The following is a 10,614-nucleotide window of genomic DNA, read 5'->3' as shown; positions in this document are numbered from 1 at the left end:
TGAGCCTGCTTCTTCCTCTCCCACTCCCCCTGCTTGTGTTCCCTCTCTCGCTGGCTGTCTCTATCTCTGTTGAATAAATAAATAAAATCTTAAAAAACAAAACAAAACAAAACAAAAACACACCTGAGAAGGGATGAAGGCTGGAATGACTGCACCTAACACTGATGGGTGGTTTTTCTTTAGGAGGGGGAGGGGAGCCAGTCTGAAGGCGCTAGTCTCCTGATTAGGATTGGGTGGCTATACTCAGGTCCAGGCTCTGCGCCAGCGAACTGATGACTTTCCAGCACTTCTCAGACGTTCGTTAGCCAAGGACACCTAATGGCTGAAGAGTTGGAAGGAGAGGAAATCTGAGCATCTAGGGCAAAGCCCGAAGCAGCTGCGCCAAACAGAAAATGTTGCTTTCTACTTTACGATATATACATGTTTATTTTTATATAAAAATGATGGTTTTTCCCTCCCCAAATCTTCACGTTAAATTGGTACTCTAGGAAGCTGCACTATGTTTATCCTAAAGCCTCAAATGCCACTGGGTGAGGACATACACAGCAGTTTGAGAAGCAGCCATCTAAAAAGTTTATAATTTTGCAAACGGATCCAGTGTTTGTAAAGTGAGGCAAGAGATGATTTGCTGAAACTGGTTTATTGTTTTCATATTTTTAGTTTGTCAGAGCAGGATAAACTCAGTTTTCTGGTGATTTTTCTCAGAAGTTTTCCTCTTTAAATAGGTAGGTAATGATATAAAAAAACTCACGCGCGTGCACACACACACACACACACACACGGACATACAGCTGTTGAGAAAGGAAAGAAGCAAAGCCATTATGAGAATCCACTGCTTTGGGATCTTGCTATATTTGGTTTTAAATAGACAATAAGCTCTGAAAATTGTTGGATGTAGCAGTTCAGTTCATTTAATTGCAGATACTAGAAATAACAACCAAGAAAAAACAGGGGAAAAAATCTACTGTCAGACCAGTTTGCTCATAAAATGTGCTACTGCTCTGGGGACTGGCATCACCTTGCCTACTATTCCTTAGCGATTCTTAGATACAGGGCGAGGGCATACAAGATCTTAAATACATGACCAGAATTAAAAGTTTATTTTTAATTTTCACCTCAATTCTTATTTATCCATAGTCTAATTGTCTTTAGGGCGCATTTGAGAATCCAGTTCAAGAATTATTTATTGAAATTACATTTGGTGTCGGGTCTGTGCATACTTAAGGATTTTAGTCCCTGATCTCTAGTAACTGACAGTCTAATCAGAGACAGATGTAAAGAAATTCATACAACTCATTTATTAAGTCTGATGACCCAGGGCCTTCACTAATTGACATAATTAGTACACGCTTTATCTTTATGAACAAAACTGTAAGCATGTGTCCTTCTCAACAAATCTCAAATTCACTTGAAAATGCATATGTGTATAAGCACTCATACACTGAGATCTACAAAGAGGCAACAAGAAGGATGGGAATTTGAATTTGAATATGATATTTTTAACTGAGAAATATATAAGATAAATGATTACTCACAATATAAGCCTAGCTTTAAAAGAGATGTTTCTTTATTTTAGGCAAAAACAGTAATAATTCTTTCCCACTAAAATGGAAAGTATACTAAATTTTTTAAAAAAAAAGAACAAATTTTAAACCATGCATAATTTCCTCAGTATTTTGCCCCTGATTCAGCCTTGCTGAATTACTTCACATTTTCAGAAAAATAGAAATTGTCAGCCTTTTTTCGGGATGTTTTCTGAGGTTACTTGTTAGTGGATAAAAAGGGAATTTTGAATAGAATTGTTTCTCCCTAAGTATGGGTCATTTCTGGGTGGTTCGGGATGTCGCTGAACTTTCATTACGGTTTTCTTTTGTCTTGGTGAGTAGCGGATGGTAAGCCTCCATAAACGCACACCACAGAGACCTCCGTGGTTGGAAGTTGATCAAAGAGAATTCACAATGTCCAGAAAGAAAGGTGCGAGGCTATGAGGTGAATATTATCCAGTTCCTCACCCCTAGAGCCCAGGACACATAAGCACTTGATAAGGGTTGAGGGAGGCTAGTAATCTACCTTGAAACTCCAGAGGAAAAAAAAAAAAAAACAACACTGTGAAATGGCTTAAGAAGTTATCACACACAAGAACTACATCCACTGGGGGATTTTGCTTCTAGGATTCATTGAACGCAAATACTCCGGAAGAAAATCAAAATACTTTTATGAGATTTGATTTCCCTGCAGGAAAATAGCATTGGTGTTATTTAGCCAAGACATTTATACTCTTGCACCTTTACAAAAAATCTGCAGAGAGATAATTTACTCATTGAAACTGTGATTCAGGCTTGACTTGCAAAATGACTGGAATACCTATTCTTACTGTGGCTGACCGTGCTTGGGTTAGAATCAGGCATTCATATTCATACTTCTGGGTGTAGAAAGGAAAAGGAAAACTTTAATGATGCTAATGAGGTAGTCTCTTTCAAAGCTATATTTGTAATCATCTGCTACTCATAATGTGGAATTGTGATATTGGAAGCTAGACTTCCGGTAAATGAAATCTTCAATGGGTTATGAAAGATTTGGGGAGAAGTCCTGGTGCTCTCGTCTTCCCGTAGTGCATTGAACTTACTCCTATTGTAAAATTTCTCATTCTGCACTTTACTCTCCAGTCTCACCATATATTAATCTTTTTGACAGCACAAATGCTATCTTATTCACCAATGGATTTCCAGTGGTTTGTGCACTACCCAGTACATGTTAAGTCCTTAAAAAAATAGTTGTTAAAGAAATACATGGACCTCCATTAAATTAATCTATTGACCAATAGATACACAGTACTATGTTACATGTATGTTGAAGCACCATGTTAGAAAGTTCTCTTTCTTCTAGAAGCCTAGATTTATAGTATCAGTCCGTAACATTAAGATAAATGGCAATAGTATTGTTGATACAATTTAAGCTACATATAAGAGCTGTTTCAATGATGTAAAGCATTACAGTTGTTCCTTATACATTACAAAGGGGGGAAAGATTACGCATTTAATCTTTTCATATGATTCCAAGATAATCTTGGAATATCCTCACATTCATTTTTTATAATTGCAGATGCCACTGGGTGGTTTCCTGGAACATATCTTTACACTCTGGTCCAGTAGATTTTTTTAAAAAATATCTTCAAGACTGTTACTGGAAAAAGAAATAAAGAAATAAACACCTATGGGTTTGACAGGGTGCTCCCGGATGCTGTACTAGATGCTTTCTGTATGTCTTTATTTCATCAGAATAATCTTGTGATGTAGCAATTATATTCCTACTTTAAGAGTAAGGAAATTGGTATCATTATTTGTAACCTCTCAAGGAATGGGAAAAATCTAGATTGGATGATGTCTATGGCACAACTGTGCTCAATTCTGCAATCTTTTAGTACTGGAAGATATCTGGAACAGATAAAACAGATCAAAACACTGCTCCCCGAGGAATAACCACCTATCACATCATCCGCTGTGATGAACGCATGCAGTATTGTTAAATGTAGCCCACAGGCTCTTTTAAGTTAATTGGGTTGGAACTAGGAAATTTAAAGCCTTGTGAGTGAGGTTCCTTCCTAGTGCAGAATAGGTAAGTCAGTCATCTTTGGTTCACAGTCAAATGCTGGAGTACCAGTCCTCCCTCCAACTCAATCCTTAGCATTCTTATCCCAAATTTATAAACAATTTGAATATATATATACATACATATTTATATATATTTATAGCTTCAACATGGACCTCTCTTGAGTCTAGACACAAGGATAAACTGACTCCTTGAATTTCCCGACACGCCCCATGTTGGGTTCTTCATATTTTTTCTTCAAATCCTCTCCTCCTGCAGTCTCCTTCTCCATCAATGGCAAATCAACTGATAAAGCCATTCATAACCAGCTCTCCTTTGCTCACTCTGTCACAGTCACGTCTTTCCTTGCACTAACTATGCACTTATTTTTTATTAACTATAATTCATCAAATCTAAATGCCTTGGATTATAAGATGCAATATTATTTTTTGTATCACTAAGAAAAACAGCTGCCAATTGTAAATGTAAGGTAGTGTTGAATAAGCCACATTACAATTTCAGAAATGTTGAAATGGTGAGAAACTGTGCATCTTAGGCTTCATGAAATAGGGTATTTTCTTTATCGTATCTCTCTCCCACTATAATGCAAACTCCATATGGTTGTGGATTTTCTTTTGAAGATTTTATTTATTTATTTGAGAGAGAGAGAGAGCACAAGCAGAGGAGAGAGGAAGAAGCCGGCTCCCCACTGAGCAGGGAGCCCAACGCAGCGATTGATCCCAGGACCCTGAGATCATGACCTGAGCCGAAGGCAGATGCTTAACTAACTGAGCCACCCAGGTGCCCCTGGATGTGGATTTTTATCTGTTTGGTTAGCTGCTGTATCATCTGGTGCATGGTAGATAATAAATATTTATTGAATGAATGTTAAAGAACTAATGAATAAATGAATAATTAGAAGCTTATATGAGCTGAATACAACTATTCTAATTGCCTAGAAGATTGAAATCTAAAAAGAAAAAGATCACAGGAGATGTCAAATTTTGGTCTGAATTTCCTAGTTTTCTGGAACCTCTAGAGACAATGAGAGCCCAGTATTGCCAGGATTCCTGATATTCTTCAGGTGAATTTATGCAGACCATCCAATCTCACTGGAAGATTTTCCTGGAAAACTCTCTGCCCCCACATGTTCACCTGCTAGTTCCGTATTACTCAGATTCTCAGCTCAAGTGTTACCTCCTCAGAAATGAGTCCCAAGACTGCCCAATCCAGGAAAAGGAGCACACACCCCCCACCATTGCCACCCACACCCCCTCTCTTGCCCAACCTCACCCAGTCACTCTGTCTCATCACCATTTTGTGTTTTCTTCATAGCATATGTCACTGTATGAAATTAGAGTTGTCTCCCCTAAATCCCGCTAGAACACAATCCTATGAGAAAGGACATTGCATTTCTTGTTCCACTCTGCTGTCATCATGCCCAGAACAGTGTCTGGAACACAGGAACTGCTTAGTAATCATTTATTGAATGAATATACATGGAGTATTTAGATCCCCCCCCAAATCTTCTTTCCCCACCCAGACCTAACAGAGTTCCAGAGAGTTTTATTATTGAAGTAATTTCTCTGAGTGAAGTTTTAAATACTCGGGAGAATCTGATTATAAAGAAAATGTGCTATTTGGCAAAGATCACTTTAGCCAAGGGGAACCGATTAGCCGCGTAATCAGTACTACCTTGTCAGATGAGCAGACTTTTATTTCATCAAAAACAAAACCCTGAGGGCCGGAGACAAGTTGGTTAGAGAAAGACAAGTATGGTTCAGAGCAGGGACTGTGACAATGAGGGTTCCAAGGAGCTAGTTTCCTGGGGCCTGAATGGGTAGGGAAGTTGGAATAACTAGAGGACTGAATTTGACATCTTAAAAATTTTGTCTAGGACCTGACTATGCCCAAGGGCTGCTTACCCTCCTTTCCTTTCTTTCTGCTTCTACTCTGTGAGCTTTCCTCAGCACCTTTTTCTGGTCATCTCTGGTCATCAAAGAATGGTGTTGGTTAAATTCATTCCTAAGTATTTCATCGTTTTTAAGGTATTGTAAATGGGGGGGGGCATCTGGCTGGCTCAGTTGGTTGAGTGTCTGCCTTCAGCTCAGGTCATGATTCAGGGTCCTGGGATCCAGCCCCACATCGGGCTTCCTGCTCAGTGGGGAGCCTGCTTCTCCCTCTCTCTCTGCCCCTGCTTGTATGCTCTCTCTCACTCACTCTCTCTCTCAAATGAATAAATAAAATCTTTTAAAAAATTTTTAAAAAGATATTGTAAATGGGATCAATTCCTTTATTTCTTTTTCAGAAAATTCACTGCTAGTGTATAGACATGCTACTGAGTTTTGTATGTTAAATGTGTATCTTGCATCTTTAATGAATTTGTTGATTAGATCTTTAGGTTAAGTTTTTAGAACTTTTGTCAATACTTAGCACATGAAATATGTTAGACACTACAGTAAGCCTTTTACAGATATAGATTTGTATTTAAGGGTTTAAAATGTATAACAGAAATGTTCATGGAATATAATAATTTGACATATTTACAATCATATTAGTTGACATTATTTTATTTTATTTTTTTAAGTAAGCTCTGCACCCAGTGTGGGGCTTGAACTCAAAATCCCAAGATCAAGGGTCGTGTGCTGTACTGACTGACCCAGCCAGGCACCCCCACATTAGCTGACATTAAACCATCATAAAAATCAATTGTTTTGGTACATAACAAACAAGTGAACAAAAAATGTTAATTAACTTGTCATAAAGTTTGGTTAATTAAGCATAGGGGCATATGGATAGTCTTTTTTTTTTTCTTACCAATAAAGAAAGGAAACACATTATTTTCCAATACCAGAAAATTATTTAAAATGAGAAAGTTTTAGGTAAAAAAATATGGTACTATCTTTATGAAAGGAGAACTCCAACAGCCCATATTTGCTATGCTTTCTGAAATAACAATAAGAACTCTTAAAAAAGTGTGACAACAATTAATATCTAGGTATATACAAATTTAAAATAAGATTCTTTTAAATAACTTGTAAATTAAGTGGAGAATCCATCCTGAGATTACTTTTTTGGTATCAGAGATATTTTAAGGAGGAAACAGGGCCTTTGAAAGCATAGGTTATAGCTTAATGTTATTGAAAAACACTAATATTGATCACATATGGGTAGTTTTTAGTGTAGTCGAGCCCTATCACTTCATAAATCTATACAAGACATAAACTAAATTTTCAGTTATAAGAAAATAATCACACTCTTCAAAACAAAAAAGAAAAGAAAAGAAAAAAATGTTTTCTTTTTATTTAAGTTCTTTTTCCAGAAAAAAAAGATAGTACATTATTTGTACAATGCTATCTTGAGATCTAAAGCTTTTTTCTAATGTCAACCTATAATCTTCTTTCTATAGTTAAAGCAAATTCTGTTTTTGTACTATCTCTAATGGAAAGAAAATGTCTGGTTAGCATATAATTCATAGAATACCTCTTCCTATATTGAGAGACCTTCAAATTCTGTACTTAATAAATCAGCTGATGAATAAAAAGAAATCTCAGCTTCATTTGCTTTTGCGTGGGGAGGAGGAGGGAGGAGTTTATTGGAAGGACTCCAACCAGTATTTACAAGGCAAATTTAAACCCACTTTGTTCAGACATTTCAGTTTTCTCCACTTTACCTATTTCAGATCTTTAAACTTTTTCCTGTGGGGCTTATTTCACAAAACTTTAATTAGTTTTGTGGTTCTTTCATTAAGTCATGTCAGTGCTTTTTTCCCCCTACCTAATAATATGAAAACTTTAAAACCAGTAGATTTCTTTAGAATCTCTGAATTCTAAACATGCATTTATATCCCCTAGAAGTTCATATTGTCAATCAGCTTGTAAGTCAGAATGTGTGCCCTAGACCAAGATTGTTCAATTCAGGAGAATAAGAAGAATAAAATAAAAGGTTAAAAAGAAGGATTAAAGATTAGATTGTGTTGCGGGGATAATGCTATGCATATTGTGGGGATAACTTAATCAGGGGTAAGAGAATTCAAAACTTCAAACACAGACAACCCAGTAGTTACCGAACAACTAGACTTGTATATGTGTATTAATCCTGTGTTAAAAGTCAGATTTGTTTGATTATCTTTGGGGAAGGATTTTGTGTGTAGAAAAGATTACTGAGAACTTTTTAATTAAAGTTACAAATTCTAAATAGTAGTTTTTTTTATTAGTGTTAAATTAAGCTTAAAAATAATATTCCATGTTCAAAAAATAAGTCCAATCATAGTTAAAGACCATCAATTAATGTTTGATCTCACTTACAGTTAAATGAATGCTTTCGAACATCCTAAAGTCTATTTACAAGTTTAAAAGATTAATTTTCTTTTTTAATGCTATTATTGTCTGATTTAGCAAACAAAATCTTCCTGGTATCAAATGAACCATAAATCTAACAAAATAAACTCACAAGTGCAATGAATTTTAACTTCACTATTCTACTGTGTATATCAACTCAATAAGATTTTAGCTTAAATCACAAGCCTAAATCCATTACGTATTACATTAAACTGTAACTAAAAAACTGATCTGTTTACTAGCCAAATTCCAAACATTGAAAGTACCAAAAATACTAAGTATACACAGATTTCCTAACACAAAATATATTAATACCAAGAAAAATTTTCTAAATCTTTGAATTGAAAGATGCTTAGCCACTGATGAAGTAATTATGTCATCCTTTCTAGTTTGGGGGATTACCTCCCCATGTAACTTTTACATTGTGTTTTCAGCTTGCTGAAGCCTCATAAGGACCAGATGGGTGCAGACTGAGACAATACTGGATCCTTGTTTATGACACTGATGGGGCATACTGGCATACTGAACCCCATTTATAACTTCGAACAGAGAAGTCATCATTTAAAACAAAAGGTGATCACTTAGCAAAGGACCTTAGATTTGAGTCATATATTGCCTAATTTTCAAGACATATTAGAATTTGTGACACCCACTCTTGAAAATGCCTCATTGGGGTGCCTGGTTGGCTCCGTAGGTAGAGCATGTGACTCTCGATCTCGGAGTTGTGAGTTTGAGACCTGCGTTGGATACAGAGACGACTTAAAAATAAAAATCTTAGGAGCGCCTGGGTGGCATAGCGGTTAGGCGTCTGCCTTCTGCTCAGGGCGTGATCCCGGTGTTCTGGGATCGAGCCCCACATCAGGCTCCTCCGCTAGGAGCCTGCTTCTTCCTCTCCCACTCCCCCTGCTTGTGTTTCCTCTCTTGCTGGCTGTCTCTATCTCTGTCGAATAAATAAATAAAATCTTTTAAAAAAAATCTTAAAAAAAAAAGAAATTGCCTCATTGGATTGGATTTTTGTATTTCTTTGGACTTTGAGATATTTAAATGTCTTTTTAATCAAATGCTTGCATTCCTTTTATATATTTTCATAGTTTTAGAGCCACCCAACTCCTACAGATATCAAATAATAATCCGTTAAGTTCTGTCTATGTCTAATGCATTTGTCTGGTTATTTTATCCTAAGTTCTAAGATCACCAAATGACACCTTACAAATCCCCTTCTAAAAATATGTCCCAAGGAAATATTTATAGATGTGCAAAAGAATTTAACCACAGGGATTTCATCACTGAATTATTTTTAGTAGAAAATGACCTAAATGTCAAACAAAGGCTTTTTGTTATTTAAAAAATTCCATGAAGGCAGAAACCAAAGTTTGTTTATTTCTTGTGTCTGTTTTCATCTAGAATCTACCTTATGGCATTGCACATAGAAGGTGTTCAATAAATGCTTGTTAGCTGAATAAACAACCAGATTAGCCCCCTTGAACATTCCTCAGCAGCAGTTGTAGCACTGGGATCACGGCTTGGGAGGACTTTACATTCCAGAACATCTCTACAAGCCCTGCTTTAAAATGAGTAATTGACGTGTTCCAGGTCTTAGGTCAAGTGCTATGCAAACTCACAGCCTTAACCCTCTCTTTATAATAATAAGACATGGCCCAGAAGCCCCTCTGTATAAAATTCTAGATCTGCCGTTCCTCTGTAAGATGATTGTGAAAAGAGAGAAAGGACGAGGAAGTTCTTGAAGACCCTTTGTCACATTTGTCTTTTAATGAGAGCAGAGAATGTGGAAGGAGAGTGGCCCCCAAACCAGCTAAGAGATGCTTTGCTGTCAATCATATCAAAATGCTTCCCATTTAGAGTTTGTACAATAAACATGGATTCCTTTTGTAATAAAGTAAAATAGGCTTTTTTTTTTTAAAGATTTTATTTATTTATTTGACAGAGGGGGAGAGAAAGCGTGTGCACAAGCTGGGGGAGGGGCAGAAGGCGAGGGAGAAGCAGGCTCCCTGCTACACAGGGAGCCCAACATGGGGCTGGATCCCAGGACCCTGGGATCATCACCTGAGTCAAAGGCAGCTGCTTAACTGACTGAGCCACCCAGGCGCCCCTAAAATAGGCTTTAAAATTATGCTTAAATTATTCTATAATCTGCTCTAAACTTGTTTCACCAATTGTCTACACGCTGTTATTGGTCACTGGTAGGAACACAGACCTATGGTAGTTGCACGGCACACGCTTCCGAGGCCGGGGCTCTTGTCGACACTGTGCTGATTATTCACCCTCTTTGAAAACTCTATCTCCGTCACATTCAGAGTAGACCTGGCAAGTCCAAGCGCAAAAGGGGGAGTCTAGAAAATATCCCAAAGTTTCAAGACAGGCCAGTCTGGCTCCTGGGAGCTTTGCTGCCCTCCTTGAAATGGAAACGCTCACCGGTTTTCAAATTCAAGACCTTTCCTAAGTCTTCAATAAGTAGTCAGAAGTTCTGCTTTGCAAGGTAAGGCAGACCAAAAGGCAGATAATGCTATGCGGACTATAAAAGGAGTGTAGACAATGTTATTGTCAAAGTTGAATGAAAGGGTAAGGGTTACCCAAAAAACAGAAAGGTCAGTGGGCCTGAGGAGGAAGAGTGACAAGTAGGAAGGAATCTCAGGAGTTTACTGCTGCCCACCCTGGGTGGAGTTGC

This window comes from Ursus maritimus, unplaced genomic scaffold (genome assembly GCF_017311325.1).
Source record: "Ursus maritimus isolate PB19 unplaced genomic scaffold, ASM1731132v1 scaffold_26, whole genome shotgun sequence".
Taxonomy (NCBI): Eukaryota; Metazoa; Chordata; class Mammalia; order Carnivora; family Ursidae; genus Ursus; species Ursus maritimus.
Note: the sequence above shows the minus strand (reverse complement) of the source record.